The 19,126-nt window shown below is 48.1% G+C and overlaps 1 long non-coding RNA gene across 1 annotated transcript in view; it reads left to right on the top strand.

Moving 5' to 3' along the window:
* The first annotated feature begins 13,043 nt into the window (after positions 1 to 13,043).
* LOC144171421 (uncharacterized) overlaps positions 13,044 to 19,126 on the top strand; it is a 293,332-nt gene continuing 287,249 nt past the window's right edge. Inside the window, exon 1 of the long non-coding RNA XR_013322957.1 lies at positions 13,044 to 13,617. This is a non-coding gene — a long non-coding RNA (uncharacterized LOC144171421). The remainder of the gene's footprint in view (positions 13,618 to 19,126) is intronic.

Here is a 19,126-nt window from a genome sequence, read left to right as displayed (position 1 = left end):
AGAAAGGGCTAAGCCTACGGATAGGGAATCTAATTATAAGTGGAGACGACACCGATATGTCAAGCTTTCGTAGTGCCAAGACAATTGCCAAGAATTCCGCATAGAATATAGGGATAAAATCCACCAGACGAACCGAAAAGTACCAATTTAGGGAAGGGGAAACTATACCTATTCCGGATTTTTTATCTCGTTGAGAAGCATCTGTATATATGATAGTACCTTGCTGAATTGAGGCCAAATGATCTTGTAGGATACTATTGAGCAGTCGGGCAGGTAGAATTTTAGCATTTTGGGGAAAGATGTTCCGGAAGTTGACCGTTATCATATGACCCCTATCAAGAGATGGAAGTACGTTATTGAGCGCAACCCCTAATGGAGACACCAAGCTTTGTGCTAGAGTAACTTGCGGTCGATAGGACCTCGGCTACTGGGCCGCCAAAAACACAGCTGGCTCAGCTACAAAGATAAATTGTGCCCTGTTAACCCCCGCGCCATAGGCTCTCAGGAAAGTATCCACAGTGAGTATTCGAAATCGGTGTATCAGAGGGGGAACTCGGGCTTCCAAATAAAGTAACGCATTAGATGCATTTTTAAGTAGCCCTAAACAGCAGCGAAGAGCCTGGCGTTCCAGAAGAACTAGGCGATGGAGCTTATACGTAGCAGCACCAGAGAATAGAACACACGCGAACTCTAAAATAGGCCGCACGTACATACGGTATATCATCAGAAAAGATTCACGGCGCATTCCCCTCTTTCTATGGCTGAGGCGCCTCAACATGCCAACAGCACGTGCTCCTTTAGTAGCTATACGCTCTATATGTGGACTCCAGTCAAGTTGGCTGCTGTATACTACCCCAAGGTATTTTAAAGAATCAACCTGGGGTATGATGTGCTGACGGTAACAGAGAGTGATATTAAAGGAAAAAGTGGACTGAAAAGCTAGGACAGAGCATTTGCTGGCATTTATTGTGAGAGAGATGCTGTCTAACCAGGAATCTAAAGTATTCAGATATGACTGCATTAATACATACAGTTCGTGTATGTCAGAAGCTGACGCGAAAAACGCGATATCGTCGGCATAAACATAAGTATGGACACCCGAAACCACAGGGACCGAGCTTAACAGGATATTAAAAAGAACCGGCGAAAGGACAGCTCCCTGTCGTACACCTCTTTTCTGCGAGTGCCGAGAGGAACAAATGTTACCCCTCACACACCAGAACTGCCTCTCCTTTAGGAATTCACGCAGCCATGCTATAATGTATCTAGGGAAATTTAATTTCTGCAAGCGACACATTAACACAGGGTACTCCACGCTGTCGTATGCTTTTGCTATATCCAAGGTTACTAGAGCCGCAACCTGTTTATATCGACGGGCAAGTTGTATACGACTTTCAAGGTCGATGTGGGCACTCCAAATAGAACAACCTGGGCGAAATCCAATTTGACTTGGGCTGAGGATATTATACTCAGACAAAAATTCCATAATTCGGTGAAGCAAAATCCGCTCAATTAGTTATACTATGTTCGAAGTCAGAGAGATAGGCCTGATATTATCAACAGCGAGGCCCTGACCAACATTCTTCGGTATAGGAAGTATTTTAGCTATCCGCCATTCCTGAGAGAATAATTAATCATACTCAGCATGTCATCCGGTGCGTGATCGTATAGTAGTTTTAACATTTCAGTAGTAATGTGATCCGGATTAGGGGCCGCTGCTGTTATTTTTGACATAGCATCAAAAAGCTCCGCAAGCGTAATTTCTGCGAAGTCCTCTACCACTATAGGTGGAGGAGGCGAGGTAGCTAGAGCAGACGAAAAACGAATTTGCAGACCCCTAGCAATCTACTCTAGAGACTCGGAGATTTCATTGGAAGATAACACTATAGAGTCTGAATTATCAGATTGGGGAACCGCTTTCCTAGACCGAAGAAATCGAAAAAGGGCCCGCTTATTAGTGGGTTCAGAAAGAATTGAGCAGCGGTGACAGTCATAGGCCTGTTTGGCATTAGAAACTGCTCGTTTGAACATCGCGGAACGATACTTATAATTGCTCCAGTTCAGCGGGCAATGGTTATAGCAAAGCTTCTTCCAGGCTGCCTTCCTGCGTCTAAAGTTGCGTGTACATTCTTCATTCCACCAGGGGCTAGGTGACACAGCTCGCTTAGACCGTACTTCAAATAACAAGGACTGCGCCGAAGTGGTTAGGGCAGCACAAAGATCCGTCGCCCGTTCAGTTGTGTCTTCTGCAGACAGAGAAGATACGGCCTCCTTCAGAGAGATTTGGAATTTCTTATAATATACAAAAGTGCAACTTCGCCGGACGAGAGAGCGAACAGGGCACTGAATCTCAAACAATATTGGAATGTGGTCACTGCTAGTCCCGCTGTCAACAGTAGACCATGAAGAAACTTTAACACCCCTAGAACAAATAGTTAAATCTAAAACAGATCGAGTTAGTCCCTGTATGTAGGTAGGAGAAACTGAATTTATACATGCCAAATTGTTGTCCGTAATCCAATCTAACAAGCGAAGACCGCAGGAATCCGTTCGGTAGCCCCAAGAAATATGGTGGGAATTAAAGTCTCCCGCAACAACGACGGGCGGTACAGCCGCAGCAAGAGCGAGATCTAGGGGTTCTGAATCAATAACCCCAAGTGGAAAGTAAACGTTCGCCAAAGAGAAAGGAAGACAGCCAGGAAGTCTGATCTCCAATACCAAAATTTCACAATCTGATCTTCGAAGCTGCAAGGATACTTTGGCCTTATGAGCGAATTTTGTTGAAACTAAAATCAAAAGGCCTCCCCCTCGTGAAAGTCTGTCTAGTCTGAACGTGTGGTAGTTACATAAGCTAAAGCTTTGATTGCTATTGAGCCAGGTTTCCTGAAGCAAAATTAGATCTGGATTGAACTGGGAGCTCAGACAAAGCAAGTCCGCGAATCCGGCTGTAACAGATCTGCAGTTCCATTGGAGGACTTTAAGGGACCCTATGACTCGGGGAGACCAGCCGCTGCAACTGAATCGTCTAATATGCTTTCTTTGATCACTGTTCGCGGTTTATTTTTCTTGTTCTTTGGTTTCGGTTGAGTGTCTAGGGATCCAGTACCTGGAGAGCCCGATCGTTTACTGGAATGAGAAATTGAACCCAGAGGCCAACTTTGAAATTCCATGTCCGAGTCTGAAGTGGGGGAAGCCGGAGGCAAGCACACCGAGCCAGTTTTGGGATAAGACGAGGAGCCTGCATCTGAACAAGGAAGCTGCTCGCGTTCATCTCTTGGAGGTGTGACAACCGGTACTTCGTTAGCGGAACTGGGGGCAGAACACTCTGCTGGGGGTAACGAACTGTCCGCAATAGAGGACACCTGTGGAATGATATTTGGAGGAGAGTTGTACGTGGCCGGAGCCAGCGGCAGGAATGGCGCCATCTGAGCCACTACCGTCCGGGACACACACTCCGTGATGCTAGCTGTTAACTGAGTCACCACTGAGGACACAACTTTCTCCACAGCGGCTGCTATAAGCGAAGCAAAAGCTGGGTCAGCTAGCGAAGGCTGTTGAACCTTGGACACCGCTTTTTCAACTGCCGCACCGATGGCGTTCAACACAGCGGGCTCGGTCAGCGATGAAGTCTGTTTGGCGGCTATTCCAGCGTAGCCATGCGCCCTTTCTTTAATCATTCCGAACGCTTCCTTACGTGAGCAGCGGCGCTTTTCTATGATATCCAGCACTTGGGCTTCTTGAGCCCTCACAGGATAATTGGAGTAATCTGCTGGATGACCAGTGCCGCACAAACAGCATTTGACGTTCTCAGAGGAGCACGAGTCGGCAGAATGGCTGTCACCGCACGAACGACAGCGGGTAGACGATTTGCACGCCTTTGCAGTGTGGCCAAAACGCCAGCAGCTGAGACACTGAAGAGGCCGAGGAGAGAGACGCTCGACTCGGTAAACCAGAGGCCAAACTTTAATATCAGTGGGGCATGAGGAGCCCAATAATGTGGCGATCACGGACTCTGTTGGGACCCTGTTGCTCTCCACAACGCGGCTGCAACGGTACACTGATGTCACTCCTGCCACCGCAAACTCATCAAGAATCTCGTGCGGAGTCATCTGAACATCGACACCGCGAATAATGCCCTTCACGCATGCCAGGTGGGGGGGAACAAATGCACTCACCTGGTGAGAAGCGAATGTTGTGCATTTGAGGAGGTCTGCCCCACAGGTCTGATCTGATGACTTACAGAGGACGCTGCCCTTTCCAAACGGCCGAACCTCGGATATTTGTTCAAACCTCTCGGTAACAGCCCGAAGCGCCGCCTGCACTTCCTGGGCTCCATTCGCTCAATTTTTCTTTTCTTTTCCTTAACTTTATTTCGAGTTTTTTCCTTGCACTACATTGCGTGCCATTTTTATTTAACTTTTTTTCTCTCTCTATTGCTGCTTTCCCGATCTCTCACATTCACTTCACTGCATTGTAATCATCCCCATCTGGCGTAGCAAGCACTGCCGCTAGCAGAGCTGACCTCTCCAGCCCACATTAAATAGTTCTCTCTCTCTCTCTCTCTCTCTCTCTCTCTCTCTCTCTCCCCGCCGCTCACTGGGACCAGAGCTACCGGGATGCAAGTCACTCCACTGCGCTTTAGAGTCTCCACCGGCAAGTCCTGAGGTCGAATGCAGGCCTCCCAGGGGGAACTCCCCCAGCCCGGCGAGTCACGAGACATCCCTGCGCAGCTAAGTGCACCTGGAAGGCAATAAAGAGAAGCGACAAATGACCAAAGAAACGAAAACCGCCTGACGGTTGGCCGATCACCTGCAGCGCCAACCTCTAGGGCGAAACTACGTCCTAGCAAGCAACCACAGCCTTCTTTCACCTTTTCTTCACCTGCGGCGCAGTAAGTTCTTCTCCTTCTACAAACGAAAATATTTTGCTCAAACAGTTCAGTCACACGAGGCAAATATTTCTGTAACGCGATTAAAATAATTTTTTCTGACCTGCATAAGTGGGCATGGGTAATATTTTTGACAAAATACTGACAAGGGGCTGCGATCTTTATGGAAAAATTTCGGAGAGACACGGTTGCTTACGCGTGAGAATGCGACAGCATTACATTTTATGTCAAGCTATGGGATTTTAAATGTTTAATTCTGGATCTGTCGTTCTAATTTCACATTCTTTTGAACGATGTCTTCGTGATCATAGGGGTATATCATCTAATTTTTGCGTCGTGAGGGTTGCAGTGGAGTCACTTCGTGGTGGTTTTAGCCGCAGCGAGCGCCTGCCTCTTAGCCCGCCGTGCGGTGTGCATTTTTGTTTTTCCTCTCATCTTCTTCTGAGGCGTACTTCGGCAGTCGACTTCATTTCTCGCCTGTAGCTGAGGTAGACGCCTCGGAACCATCACAGCAGAGGCGGCGCAGAAATCCGGACAGGCGTACAGTGATACGATTGTTCCCTCCTTTACCATCGTCATGATGCTTTTCCGATTTGTTGTTGCGAGCTTCAATGGAAAGGAAGGCCTGCGGCCAGCGAGGAAAGAGGAGAGAAGAAGGGTAGGGGGTTTAGTCCCTATGTAGGTCGTCTTGAAGAGGCGTCATGTATAAATCATGTAGACCATGGATAAATTTCCCGTACTAGGCCGCATTTCGTGGCATGAATGATAATGTTGCAGATGGTATTGTGTGAAAGTGATGTGGGGTCGACATAAGTTGTGGCGTCGCTGTACGAAAGCGAAAAATTTCGGGTAGTGCCAGATGAGGTGGTTGAGGTCGGCTGTGATAGGGTGGTGACAAAAATTCAAATCCCCTTCGTTTCATGACGACGATGGTTGAAACGCGAAACTTTCTTACGTGCGAAAATCTAATGGCGATTTTCTAAAGTCAAAGCAGCTGCAGTCAAAGTCAAAGCGTCAATGATCAAAGTGCAAATTGCCTGCGAGTCAAAGCCCCAATTCAGGCGACACCAAATGAATCCCTCACGAGACAGCTGAGGGCCCCCCCTGCCCCCCATCGTTGTAGTTAAAACATCGTCATCTACAACCCAATGTCCCAACTCAGCCAAAGTCCAATGCCAACGCCCACGCGACGAACCCAAAGGAAATGCTCTCCACACCGACCAAGCCCATTTTTAAAGGAGGTGATCTTATCAGCTCGTTTAGCCTTAGATTATTTAGCTACTGTCACACTAAAAACGCTTTATAATGACATCAGTACATCCAGTTTTGCTCCCCTGCTATATCGGATTTCCTACCTAAATCGCAACGCACAAAACGCCCCCCCCCCTCCCCCCCCCCCCCCCAAATCGCACATTTGGAGTGGGGGGGGGGGGGGGGGGCGTTTTGTGGATATACCATTTTCTAATCGTTTTTGGCGCATGCAGTACAGGCATGCAGAGTCTTGCAGGTTTTCTGTGGTTGTGATAATGTGGTCAGAGCCAGCATGGTCAAGTTACCCAACGGAGAAACGCTTAGAAGAGGTGTACAGCTTCTGTGCCCAACGGAGCTGGTTGACTAAGTGCATTTTTTTTTTTGCGGGAAGGGGAGGATGTTGCATTTGTTGCATAGGAAAAGCGTTTAGATAAAGACGACGAAAGGTCGTGGGGACAACAGTGGTCGGCTTTGAAAAAAAAGGTAATCGGGATCACAGGACGCCATTGTACTTGCTAGTAGTTGTAATTCAGTCTAATGTAAAATACAATAATTATTCCTTTTCATCGTGCTGGCCTCATTTCTCGCACATTTTCTTAGGTTTAGGTGAAGAACTTGTTCAGGAAGATTTCTCGTATGTTGAGAAAGGAGCGAGGTAGCCTGTAGGTGTGAGAGCCTTCAGGCATAGTTTCACTTGTATTTACGGAGTCCGATTGCGGGTGCGAGAGTGGGGTCATCATGGGGCAGTTAGGCCAGGCGTAGTCCAGTGAGGGCGGCGTTAGGGGGCCTTCGGAGGATGTTGTGAGAAGGGCCTTCTATGCAGCCACGTGAGCTGTTTGGTTCCCAGGGGCGGCTGGTTAATGACCGGCGGTCTAATCAATGCGGACCTGAAATCCTGATGTTTGTATTGCAATGATTTGATGAGTAATGTGGTGATATCTATGGTGAGGGAAGTTTGGACGGGAAAGTTATCGGGGAGCATCACAGGAGTTGGTTAGGATGCGAAGTTGGGGCGAATTGGGCGGGGGGGTAATCGTACATTTATTAGTCGAGGGTGTCGTTGATGGCGACGAGTTCTGCTTCCACTAAAGTAATGTTAGGTATGCGGTGATGTTAGGCCCCATGATGGACTCTCTCATCTATCGTTTCACTCCCCTCTACTCCTCCTCCCCCACACTGGGTTTTATGCAGGTGAGCTCTCTGCCGAGCTCAAAATATCCCCAGTGCACTTCCTTTCCTTTTCACTCAAACCAAAAACGAAACGGACGTTAGGCAGGGTCGTTTCCCGGGGGTGGTGGGACTGGCAGATTGGGTAGGGGAATATGACCTAGTTGATCCTACGCCGTGAGGGGTATGCCTTGACGGATGAGTTGTCTTTTAAAGTCGTATTGATCCGTTTTTTCCTTAATGATGCGGTGGATTGGTGGAAAGGCTGTTGCTTGTTTTAGGGTTACAATTTTTGTATGACGGGGTAGGGTGGTGATGGTGCGCAGGGTCAAAATTATGAAGATCTGCAAGTACTCGTCGTTGGGTGCAGTTGAGGTTATAATGTGTCCCTCCGTACAAAAGGATTCCCGCCGCTACTGCTCTGTCAACGGTTGTGAAAGCCTTTTGCTCGGCTCCCCCTTGTTTGTTGGAGAGCTGTACGAGGATGTGTCGAAAAAAAATCCCCATTTTTGTTTGAAATGATTAAGCCATATTTTGGGCTGTTGGTGGTGTCGATATAGCTCTGAAGAGTTTAATTGGCTCCAATTTGGCTGAAATGAAAACGGAGGTGGCACTGGCATGAGGTGGCACGTAATCGGTGGGAGCTTTACGGCCAAATATGGCGAGTAATTCTGTTTTGTACGCCCGAGGGACATTCCAAGCTCGGGAAGGACTCTCCGCGAGGTTCGCCTTTGTTACTATGGCTGAGAGGCTTGGCCAGTCATCCCTGTTAGCCCTACAAATACGTTATTACCGTAAATGGTTTAATGGTTGGTGGTGCCGTTGTGTCAGGTGGTGTTAGCTTGGCAAGAAATGGTGGCAATAGTTCCAGCCTAGCGGAACCTCTTACGTTAGTGAATACGGCTCCTTCACCATGAGTCTGCGAGTTTCGTGTTCCTGCGCTTTGCTACTTTTGTAATTCGCACGCTCAAATCACTCATGTAGCCTCAATGGCGCGATTGCGTCCTCTCTTTTCAGGGCGCAGCCCTTTGGTGCCCGTTCCTGGACTGATCGGCGTCGCCGTCGGTGTAACCGTGCGAACGATGGTATGACCGAAGAGTGAAAAAAAAAAGCATTTGAAGAGACTGTCACGAAACTGGGAGGGGAGGGCGGTTCACCGTAGCGGCGCGAGACGCTTCCCCGAAATTGTGCGGGTTGGAGGAGGCAGTATGCTGTGCCCGCACGAGACGCTCGACTGCGCGACGCTTGGCGAAAACGTGAGAGGGGGAGGAGGGGGGGGGGGGGTGCGCGTGAAGATGATGTGCGTTCGCTTCCTAAGACGCAGGTCGCGGTCGCTTCCTGAGACGCACTTCCCGCCGCCGACGCAGAGGATCACCATAGCTGCCGTCGAGAGAATTCACGAGTGAGTGCGGCCTCAGCGCACTGCAGCTACCAGAAGTGAGTGCTGAACTGCGAGTGAGGCAACCGGTCATGCGCTTCGTGAGCCGCTGCAGATAAACGAGCTGCCAGAGCGGAGGCTCAGTACCGCAGACGCCAGAACCCCGAGTGAGTGCTGAACAATGAACGAGGCAACCGCTGATTGTGCTTCGTCAGCCACTGCAAATACAAGTTTTCTGTAACCGTACAAGTATGTCCGTCTGAAATTCTTTGCCTCCACATATATTGTACAGTGAAAACAGCTAAACAGCTGCGCCCAAATATTGCATAAGGGAATATCGTAATCGCCAGTCAATTTTTATCGTCTTGATCTTTTTCCCATTGAATGGTTTCTTCTCTGTTATTATGACTGAGGGGCATGACAAATCGCCCACGTTACTCCTGAATATACGCTATTTGCGTAAACGTGCTTTTATACCTTCGTAATTACCATTCTCAAATTGCTCCTGTTGGCCTAAATACATGCCTCTAACATACGTTTTAAAGTCGAAGGTTGTGACAAAACATTCAGTAGTTACAACTTAAGTTAGAGCTTGACGATTTGATTATGAGGTTTAATGCGCCGACGCTACACAGGCGATGAGGCGTGCCAGAGTGGAGGGCTCCGGATTAATTTTGACCACCTTTGACGTGTGCCGAAATCTCAAGCACAAGGACGTGTTCGCTTTTCGCCTCCATCAGAAAAGCAGCCGCCGCGGCCGGGAATCGAACCTGCTTCCTTGGGTTCAGCACCACAACGCCTTAGCCACTGAGCCACCGGGGCGGGTAGTTGGCTAGAGCCAAGGATTGGTCATGATGAAGGGAATCCGTGTCGGACTCGCATTCCGTAGGACCCAGGTTCGACTCCCGGACCTACATTTTCCCGATTTTCTTTTCTTTACTTTTACTCTCTTGCGGCGTCGGCCACTTTTGAAACCATAGCTGGTCTGCGCCGACGCCGGACTCCGAATTTTTGCGAAGTGGGGAATGTAATTCTTCCGCATTAAAACCGGAGGGCGGTCGCTCTATTTCTACGATTATTCGCGTCAGCTGTATCTGATTACTTAATCAGAGGTCGCTAATGATTTTACATGTCGAAACGATTTTGATATGGTTGAAATTTCATTTATTTACTTGCGCCAGTGCTGCATATTGGCGTGGACCACGCCTTCTGCTGTGTTTACCTTTGTGTTTTGTCGCCAGCGTCTGGCCACGCGAGGCCTTCGAATCTGTTTTCGAAGTGAAGCGTGTGTTCACTGCTTTTTTCTTTTGTGTGCCGCACAAGCTATCTCATTTTGATAGGGACAGGGCTTCGCCTTGTCGTCACTAGACTGTTCTCGATCAATTTCGACTGTTTCAGAAATGATTTCTAGGAAAAATAAATGCTCGCTGGAGAAGCGCTGCTGTATTCGATTCGCCGACACTCGGCTGTGCACGCCACGTTGTTTACTGTTTCGTCGCCGCTTGTGTAATCTTTGAGTTTTTAGCGGAGTACAAGTTCGCTCCAATAAACATTGTTCCTTAAAGAAGCCTGCGTCGTCCCTTTTTTACGTGACAATATATTCGCAAGGAGATAAAATTTTATGAGATACCCGTTCTGCATTGCCCAGCGGCAACTCACAAGGAGTTGACTAGAGTGTTTTGCTACTAATTCTTTCCGTCAAGGCTGTCCCGTACCATCTGTAAAGGCTGTCCCGTACCATCTCTGTGGGCAGAAAAGAATGGACACGAGAGGCGTTGGCGTGAGGAACAAAACAAATTTATCACACAGTAGCAAACCACGAAGAAAACATAGTAACACTCAAAACAACACGAACACCGAACTAATATTAAAATATAATGAGTAACATTCAAACCGAACTAATAATTACAGTTCAAGCATTATAACGCATCTAATATAAAAATTGCCCCCGCATCTGCCCACCTCGCTGAAAATGTCGTCGAAAGACAATCTTCTGCCGCCTCCGCCACGAAAACGCCTCTCTTCCCTCCCCCACCCAGCTCCCATACTCTTCCCGCCCTTTCGCTACTCCCACGATAAACACGGAGGTGTTTTGCTGAAGTCAATTTAATTTTCCCGCGTTCCACAATTCGCGCCATCTACTGGAACCTTTCATTGCTGTGGGACTTCTTAGAAGACCGACATGTGCCACGAGCCATTGGCTCAAGTGCTTTTTGCATTTTGGGATAGCGTATTTTTTAAAAATTTTCTATCGCAAAAATCAAGCAGCCATGTACTATTATTAATTAAAAGAACACTGTAAATACCTATTATGTATTCATGTTTTGCCTCGAATACGCCTACTGTTTTCGTTTTGCTCAACAATGCGGGACAAGTAAGAATTATGGTACCAGATTTAGTGGTTTCGAAAACATTCAATTGCCTGTATGAGCCACTCGTTCAAGTATACTTCTAACTTTTGACCTGAAGGCTGAATCGAGGGCAGACCGACAGACGAAAATTTTCGGGTTTAACTAGCCCAAGAAAGACGATATGAACTTTAAAATTCCCACAACCAGGCATTCCTAGCGACCAGGCCTACCCAGTCTGCGCTGTCCCCGTGTCGTTAATCGGGTGTGGCGGGACGGAGTGGCTTTCGCGTAGCCGTGTTCGCAGTCCAGAGGTGCCGTACATGAACTAGTACCGTAGTTCGGGAAGTTTGGGCTCGGTGTCTACTCCCGTAGTCAACGTAGACTGCAGAAGGCACCACCTCCATCTAGAAGCGCCGCCGCGTGGATGGTGAAGCGGATGTCAACGTTGTGATGCCCATAAGGCGGCAGGCACACTCACGAATGACGTCACACACCACCCGCTCACAATTCACGAGTGAGTGGTGTGTGAGCCTCCGCATCGTTTCGGGCTGGCAAGTGCGCATATGAAAGAGTGTGAGCGCCACTCAACACTCGTGAGCGGTCAGCGACGCTTGTGAGGGGCACCGGTCACTCGTGAGTGGTACAGGCTGACACTGATCACGGCTCATTGATATCAGTGAACCTCACATTATCTACTTTTGTAAAAAAAAACGTTGCTTGTCAGCAAAATATTTAAAATAATGTTAGGTGCGAATCTGGGAGATAAGTAAAATAATCTAGAAACGATCTTTAATAAACACTTACGCGAGAAATTGTTTCAAAACGTATGCGCAATATTAAGTATGCGTACAACAACGATAATAAGAACACCGAAACACTCTTTACATAAAATGTTCTTAGAAATTTTGAATAATAATAAAGCAACAAAACTGAATCGACGAACGGCCCTTTACACATAATTACAGAAGAAATTGCTTTCAAGAAATTGAGTCTATTGGTGATTAGGCGTAATAAAAACACTAATAGGAACATCGAAAAACCTGTAATGGATGTCAACTGTTCACTTTGTATTTTTAGTCAATCACTGAGACGCCAGAATCTCTCTTTACATGCATCGCCCTGTAGTAAAACGTCCGGGTGCCTACTGTCCATGAGCTGATATTTCCGCGCACCAAAAGTCCGTGTAAAACTGGCCCAATAAAAACGTGTTATTCTATTCCTTACGTTCCGTAAATTTTGAATTGTGTTACAATTGACTGTTTTGCTTTATTCAACGATTTGTTATCACAATTTTTATTTGAGAAATTGGTTTAGGTGAAGTCATTTTTTACTGCGAAGCTGTATATCACTCGTTCGTATGCATTTCTTCTTGTAGGCGGTCAGCAGGGTTGTTCAGCAGCATAGGCTGAGCGGCTAAGCGAAATTTCACCAAATCTCGACACATGGGCGTTCTCGTTCTTTGCCGCCATCAGAAAACGAACGCAGCGGCCGGGATCAAATCGGCGTCCTTGTGATAACCAGCACAACTCCTTAGCCAGTGAGCAACTGCTAAGGGTTAACGACTAAACCTGGTTAATACTGTTCGAATACAATTATAGTCAAGATGCTGTATAGCGCTGCTTCTATATCGGTAACCATCATGCACGGCGGCTTTCATCGGCATGCAGCGATGCTGATTTTATTTTTTTACTCCTTCGTCCTCCATCCCTGCATTCGGGATTTTCCCAAACGTGGGCCAAGAGCCGTCTACTTGTTCTCCGTTCCGATAAGAAGGTGGTGGCCGTGGTAGGTACTTCTAATGACTTGCGATGTTTGCATTGCTTTTCAGACGCAAGCGCTCGCGAGCTCCCTGCGACAAAGACGGCGATACTGGCAATACCACGGCGTCAGTCGTCTTCTGCCCGGAGCCAGTGCTAAGGCACCGCCGGCCGCGCAAAAACGCTTCGTCACGTCTGTCTAGACAGACGAGTGCAGCACCGTCTGCGAGCCTTTGCTCGCAGACGATGCTTCAGCTGCCGCGCCTCTGGGACGAGCGGAGTACCCTCGTTCCCTTGCTTGGATTTCGGGCCGTTTTACGCAGTTACCTGCATGGAAACGTCATGCAAATTGTTGGGATACCTTTCTTGATGCGTGTGCAAGTTGTGCGGATATGTGTAGAAGTGACAAAGACGGGGTTCAGTCCGTTCCCTGTAAACTAAACGACGACTGATATCCGTCGGTGCGTGCTGCGAAGTTTCTGTCGGTATTCATTGCCCTCTAAACTGCGGTTACATGGACCTTCCTGCTCTTTAAAGCCATCAAAAGGTTACATGGTTGTGTTTACCATTTCCAAACCAGATTTTTGTAGGCAAGTTGGTCACAACACAACTTTTACGTGTCGGGATCTGCAGTGCGAGTAAGGTTTGTTTTTGTGTCAGCCGTAGCGCTGATGGAGGAGGCTACAGGTGAGGAGCAATGTAGAGGACATGTTCTGGGACTTGTGCGAATTGACTAATGACGAGGATGATACAAGGAGTTTTCTGCGGAAGTTGTGCACCGCCGGCTGGCTCGAAGGATGGATCAGCACGGAACCGACATTGCCGGTAAGCTTACTACTTAAACCGTCATTTCCTCTAAATGGGAACCCGCTCACGGGAAGTTTATTATAGCCACAGTAGTTGCGGCAAACGGGTTGGCTAATAGCAAGGTTTTTCTGACTGCAGTTTGTGCACCCTCTTGTGCTTCGTGTTTCGTGACAGCGTTTGTGAATTACCCTAACTTATATTAGAAAAGAGCAGGGTCAGCACTTTGTAATTTTTTAGAACGGCAGTAGAGCCATGCGTATTTTTTTTTATTTGAAAACGGGTTACTACGGTCGAGAATGGCTCTAACAAACTCTAGCCGAACTTCTACATATACAGATATGGGAAGCATATACAATACTGCCAGCGATAATGCCGGTGGCGCCCGTACACGGCGAAGTTGGGCTTTGAGTGCAACGTCGTTGCGCCATGTGAAGGGCTTCGTGAGCGGCTTGCAGGCGTTTCGTCACTGATGTCCTGACACCCGGTCGCTTTGCGTGCCTTCGCTTGGAGGCTGCTCCTTTTTAGGAACACCGCGTATTGAACGCGAGCGCTTCTACGCGAAGCGTTATAAAGACGTTAGTCTTCCTTGGTCTCTTAAACCTGAAAATTTTGTCTGTCTGTCTGTCTGTCTGTCTGTCTGTCTGTCTGTCTGTCTGTCTGTCTGTCTGTCTGTCTGTCTGTCTGTCTGTCTGAGTGAGTGAGTGAGTGAGTGAGTGAGTGAGTGAGTGAGTGAGTGAGTGAGTGAGTGAGCAAGCGAGCAAGCGAGCAAGCGAGCAAGCGAGCGAATAAGAAAGTGCGAGCGGTGAGCGCGAGTGCGAGTGAGTGCGAGTGGTGAGTCCGAATGGTGAGCGTGAGCGTGAGTGAACGCTTGAGAAAAAATAATTTTTTTTTTAGTGAGTGCTAGTGAGTAACGTCTGGTTTTGCCGATCTATGGGATGCCGCTACACGGTCATAAGTTGATAACAGTCCCCATCGCTATTGGGACCGCCAAAGCGTTGTTTGGCGGTGTGTCAAGGAGGCTGGACCGCTGCGCCGTCGTCCCGCTCCCGCCCAGACTTGAGCTGCGACGTCGGTGCCTTGGCGGCGTCACCCCTTGCTTGCTCTTCTCGGGACGTTGCCGTTTCTTTTTGGCGCTTCTTCCTCGTTCTCTCCGCCTCCCCGCCAGCACTATGGTTTCTCGCTTAAGTTGTCTTTGGATGGCGGGACATGTCAGGATTAAGCGCTCTTGAATTTGCTTTACGCGTTTATTCTCCATTTGGCCCTGCTGCCGCTTTTAATGCGGGACGCTGCATGATTGGTCCATTCCCTTGGCGCGAAATTCAACTTGCCAGATTTTCTTTTCTTCGTTTTCTCCCTATTTCGCACCACCTTCTTCGGGGATTGGCCTTGACTCGTGACGAAGGCTGCTAATAGATTACGTAAACTGATATATGGCTACCAAAGGCTTCACTCGCCTAACGCCGCATTTCTAACATTATGATAAACCCCCAACGTCGACGAAGTGTTGCTGTGATTTAAGAGTAAGATTTTCGAGTTGCGTGACCAATTAGACCCGTCGTAGGTAATGACAATAAGGCCTGGGACACGTAAGGTGTGGTGCACAGACAAAGCGCAGGGCCGTGGAAAAAATACGTCGACTACACGGATCCTACAAACAAATCAAAGCCGTTGCACTCAACGGGAAAGCTGTCGGAAGTGCAGAGCAGTGATTCGCCATAATGGGCTGTAGCGCCGTTATCCGCTCACTGCTACCACCCAATGCAATTCGAATTCCCCGCCTTCGCAGTGCTCGCGCGCCCGCTGCCTGAAACTGCGCCGGCGGGAGCTCTGTTCTTTTTGTGCTTGCTGTTCTTCCCGCACGTGCCGGCGTTGCACTGCCACTTTGTTTCGCTTACGATCGTAAAAACCAACCCAACGAGCGTACCTAACTAAACAAACGCGGGCGCTGGCGGTTAATTACGTATATTTTGCCTCAAATGTACCTGCAGTTTTTTTTGCGCTAAACAACGCGGAGATGCATGACAAGCGCCAGCGGTTCACGAGTTTCGAACGCTTATGACCATATAAACCGCTTGGCTTTTTAAGCCTCTGTGGGACGCCGCTACGACGGAGCGCCGTGTGACTCTACTTGGGGCCAGCGAGCGAGCTACGACGACAAGGCGAGCCCCTGAAGTGTTCTGCACTTAAAAATGGCTCAGGTTTAACGCTTACAAACCTAGTTATCACGAGCGAAAGGTCTGTTTGGCTTGGTTTTAAGAAACCAATGCACACAGTGTTTCATAAAGGTTTGCCTTTGCTTGAGATTTCGCATCCTATATGTACCGCATGGTTGGATTCAGCCTGAGCGAACAAGTGCCGGCGAAGCAGCCGTTAAACCCTCGACTTGTCACGTGGATCGGCTCCGAGCGAGCACAGCTGCGACGCCTCTCCGTAACGAATCACATGGCATGACGTCACAGCTGGTACACTTGCGCTCCGATTGCGACGCGATGAATGACCTTGTGAGACATCGTAGTAGAGCTTCCGCTCTAAAAAAGGCGCCCAACACTTAAGAGGAAAGAATAATTAGAGCGCGTATCAAATTTTAGGAAGTTGGCTATTTCACTAGAGAAATGTTTTTTACAGCGACATTGTCTGCATACGGCTATAGTTTCTGGTAAATTGTTGCGGCCGCGGGCAGAGTCGCGTCGGCAGAGTTTTGAGTATCGTAGACAAGGTAACTTTCTGGTGATTGCTCTGTTGCTCTAAATCTACTGTAGGTGTATTGAAAAGAATAATACTGATGTTGGCCGCGAAAACGAATCTATCATTACGCCGAGTTCGTTTAGTTGTAATGATTAGTTAGTTCACAGCGAAGTTGTAAACATCACAGAACAACCGTCTGCTGTCAGTATATGACCACCCACGGAAGAAGTATGCATGGTTACAGACAGCTGCTGTAACTCTTGCTTATCCTAAACTATAGCGAAGCTAATTATAAGACGACTCTAACATTACCCTAGTTTCATCTACGTTTTATAATGATGTAGTTCACAGTGATTGCAAATATTGTGGAATTCCCGTCTGCTGTCAATACACGGGCTTCTACAGGAGAAAAGCGGACAGCCCCATGTTTGTCAGCCAGAACAAGAATAGTGGGAGTATTTTCAATGGAAATTACAAACGTGTTTCGGTTCGTGCACTGCATGGACTGCGCCCAGCTCCGCTGGTCATCCTTCTTCAGGGAGTGGAAGGGCACTGAATTTTTTGCGCTTCTTTTCATTGAGCTAGGAACGAATAATACCGGCTCGGCGGAGCTGCAATGGAGAAACTTTGCTCTCCCTGAGCCCGAGCGATCGCCGTGTTCTGTTCACAGCACGTGTCAACGGCAGTTGCCGACATTTTTGCAGCGTCAGCTTTTGACAGGAAGTTCCCGCTCATATGCTGTACCAAAAAAAAAAAAAAAAAAAGAACAGTCTGCTCCCGCGACAGCACACGCTCGCCGTTAGAGCTCATGCAACGGAGCCATTCAGTGCACTCGTCTCAGATGGATCTATCACGGGGCGTCGTCAGTGCTCGCTACGAACAGTCGGTGTACGCATGCTGCATATAGGCATCAAGGCATGCTGCATATAGGCATTAAGGGCGGGCATATATGCATTAAGAGTTTGAACGCGCTTACGTCCTTTTTCCAAAATCAAACAGATGGATTCGCAAAGGATCGTTTGCGTACCCCAAGCAGAAGTTCCTGCTCTCCAGCGAAGCGAACTCGTGCACGAGAGCGTTATGTCCCGAAGGTCTCACCCAAGGTGGACCGACCAATCTACATAGCGCGGGGCATGCTCGGGGAAACTAACTCCGTAGGCTTTGCCGGTGTGGGAGCTCCAACGAGCGTGCAAGGGCTACGAGTGTGTTGGACAATAACCGTGGAGCCGACTTCTTTTGGCAACCTTGCAGCGGGTGCTATCGCCTCTGGATAGAAAGGCTTCAGTCAACCTTTTATGAATTGCCGTTCGGCAGCGCAGATATGTCACGTAAGGTTTGCAATACTTGCGAATATGTGCAACAGTGCCTATGCATACGCAAAAAAACAAAAAAGAAAACGGCTATATCAAAATCGTGTCGACATGCGAAATAATTGGCGGCGTCGGGTTGCGTAATCGGCTACAGTTGACCTGGGTGGTCATAGCGATAGAAGGGATCATCCTGAGATGTTTTCATTCCCGGTTAGTATCACAGGCATTTGTCAATGTTTTGTAAACGTATATTTCACACACGGTTTGTGATACCGGTCAGAAAAAAAATGTATCCGCGTAAGAGAAGTGCTTGCCTCGAGCTCTTGAACGGTTTCAGCCAAATATTTTCATCTAGAAGGAGAAGAAGTGACGGTTCCGCACGAAAAAAAGGGAAAGAAGGCTGTGCTCGAGCGACAGGCTTAAGGCCATCTCCGAAGGCGCTGCAACGCTTGGGCGTCAGTGCGGGAAGGAACGCGATCGAGAACTTCGCAATAATTGTTCGTCGCCTTCCTCAAATTCGCAACCTTCCAAAGCCGCGGACCAGGTGCATCCCACCGATGCCTCCGGCGACTACCTGCCCCTGCTGCCGGGGTGCAAACCATCCTCGGGCAGCAGTAGCAGCGGTGACGACGTCATCGCTAACCACCATTTCAACACTGGTCGTTGTGTTGCGGGTGACAGCGACTTGGAAGCGGAAGCCATTATTGACATCGAAGATGCGGTCACTTACCGGCTGCGAAGACGTCCGGTGCGCTTCAGTGCCGGCTGTCCAAGGTTCGGCTGGCGATTCTGAATTGGACGACATGGATGTCTCTGATAAGGAAGGCTCCGCGGTTGGCCTCGGCAACGTCCAGCCTTATTTGGTGCCAAGGTTTTTCCAGGTAACTATCATATAAAAACGGGAAATTTTTGTTTGTTCCCTTTTTAATTGATTTTCAGGCTTTTGTGATATTTTCCTGCATTTTTCTGGTGAAAAACATTTTGTCCCTTCAAAAACAAAAGTCTTCTGTTAGCCCCTAGATCATTTTTTTTATATCGGCAAACGTGAAGTTGTGGAATAACGTCGTCTTTCATTATGAACGAATATTTTCTCAAATGGAGCGAATGAAAACTTAGAGCCGGGACATGAGATTAGAATGTCAAGAGAAAAAAGGCCTGAGGGGTAATTCCACGATAAATTAAGAAAAAAGTGCCTGAATGGGGATTATAAATGAAAATATAGCGAGAAAGGCAGGCGAGAAGTCCAAGGTTGCGTTTTGGACTTATCATTCGTAGGCAAGACACACATCCTTAGAGGCCTTCCTCACGACTCTTAGAATTTCGCTATAGAGATCCAAAATATGACCGGAGGACACGACATTTTCAGCAACGAAAAAGACCGCTCTTATATCAATGGTAGACAATATCGTTCAGCAGATTCGGTCATTTCAAGCGAATTCCTACTTGGGAAAAATTCGAGCCATTTGTTTGTAGCATTGATAATTCTCCTTACCTTTGCCAGGCCCATCATCTTCGATGGGTCCTCAGACTGT

The sequence above is a fragment of the Haemaphysalis longicornis genome, unplaced genomic scaffold (assembly GCF_048455015.1).
Source record: "Haemaphysalis longicornis isolate Haplotype H1 unplaced genomic scaffold, Haemaphysalis longicornis Haplotype H1 scaffold_1, whole genome shotgun sequence".
In the NCBI taxonomy this organism is placed as follows: domain Eukaryota; kingdom Metazoa; phylum Arthropoda; class Arachnida; order Ixodida; family Ixodidae; genus Haemaphysalis; species Haemaphysalis longicornis.
This window is presented reverse-complemented; position numbering and strand designations above follow the sequence as displayed.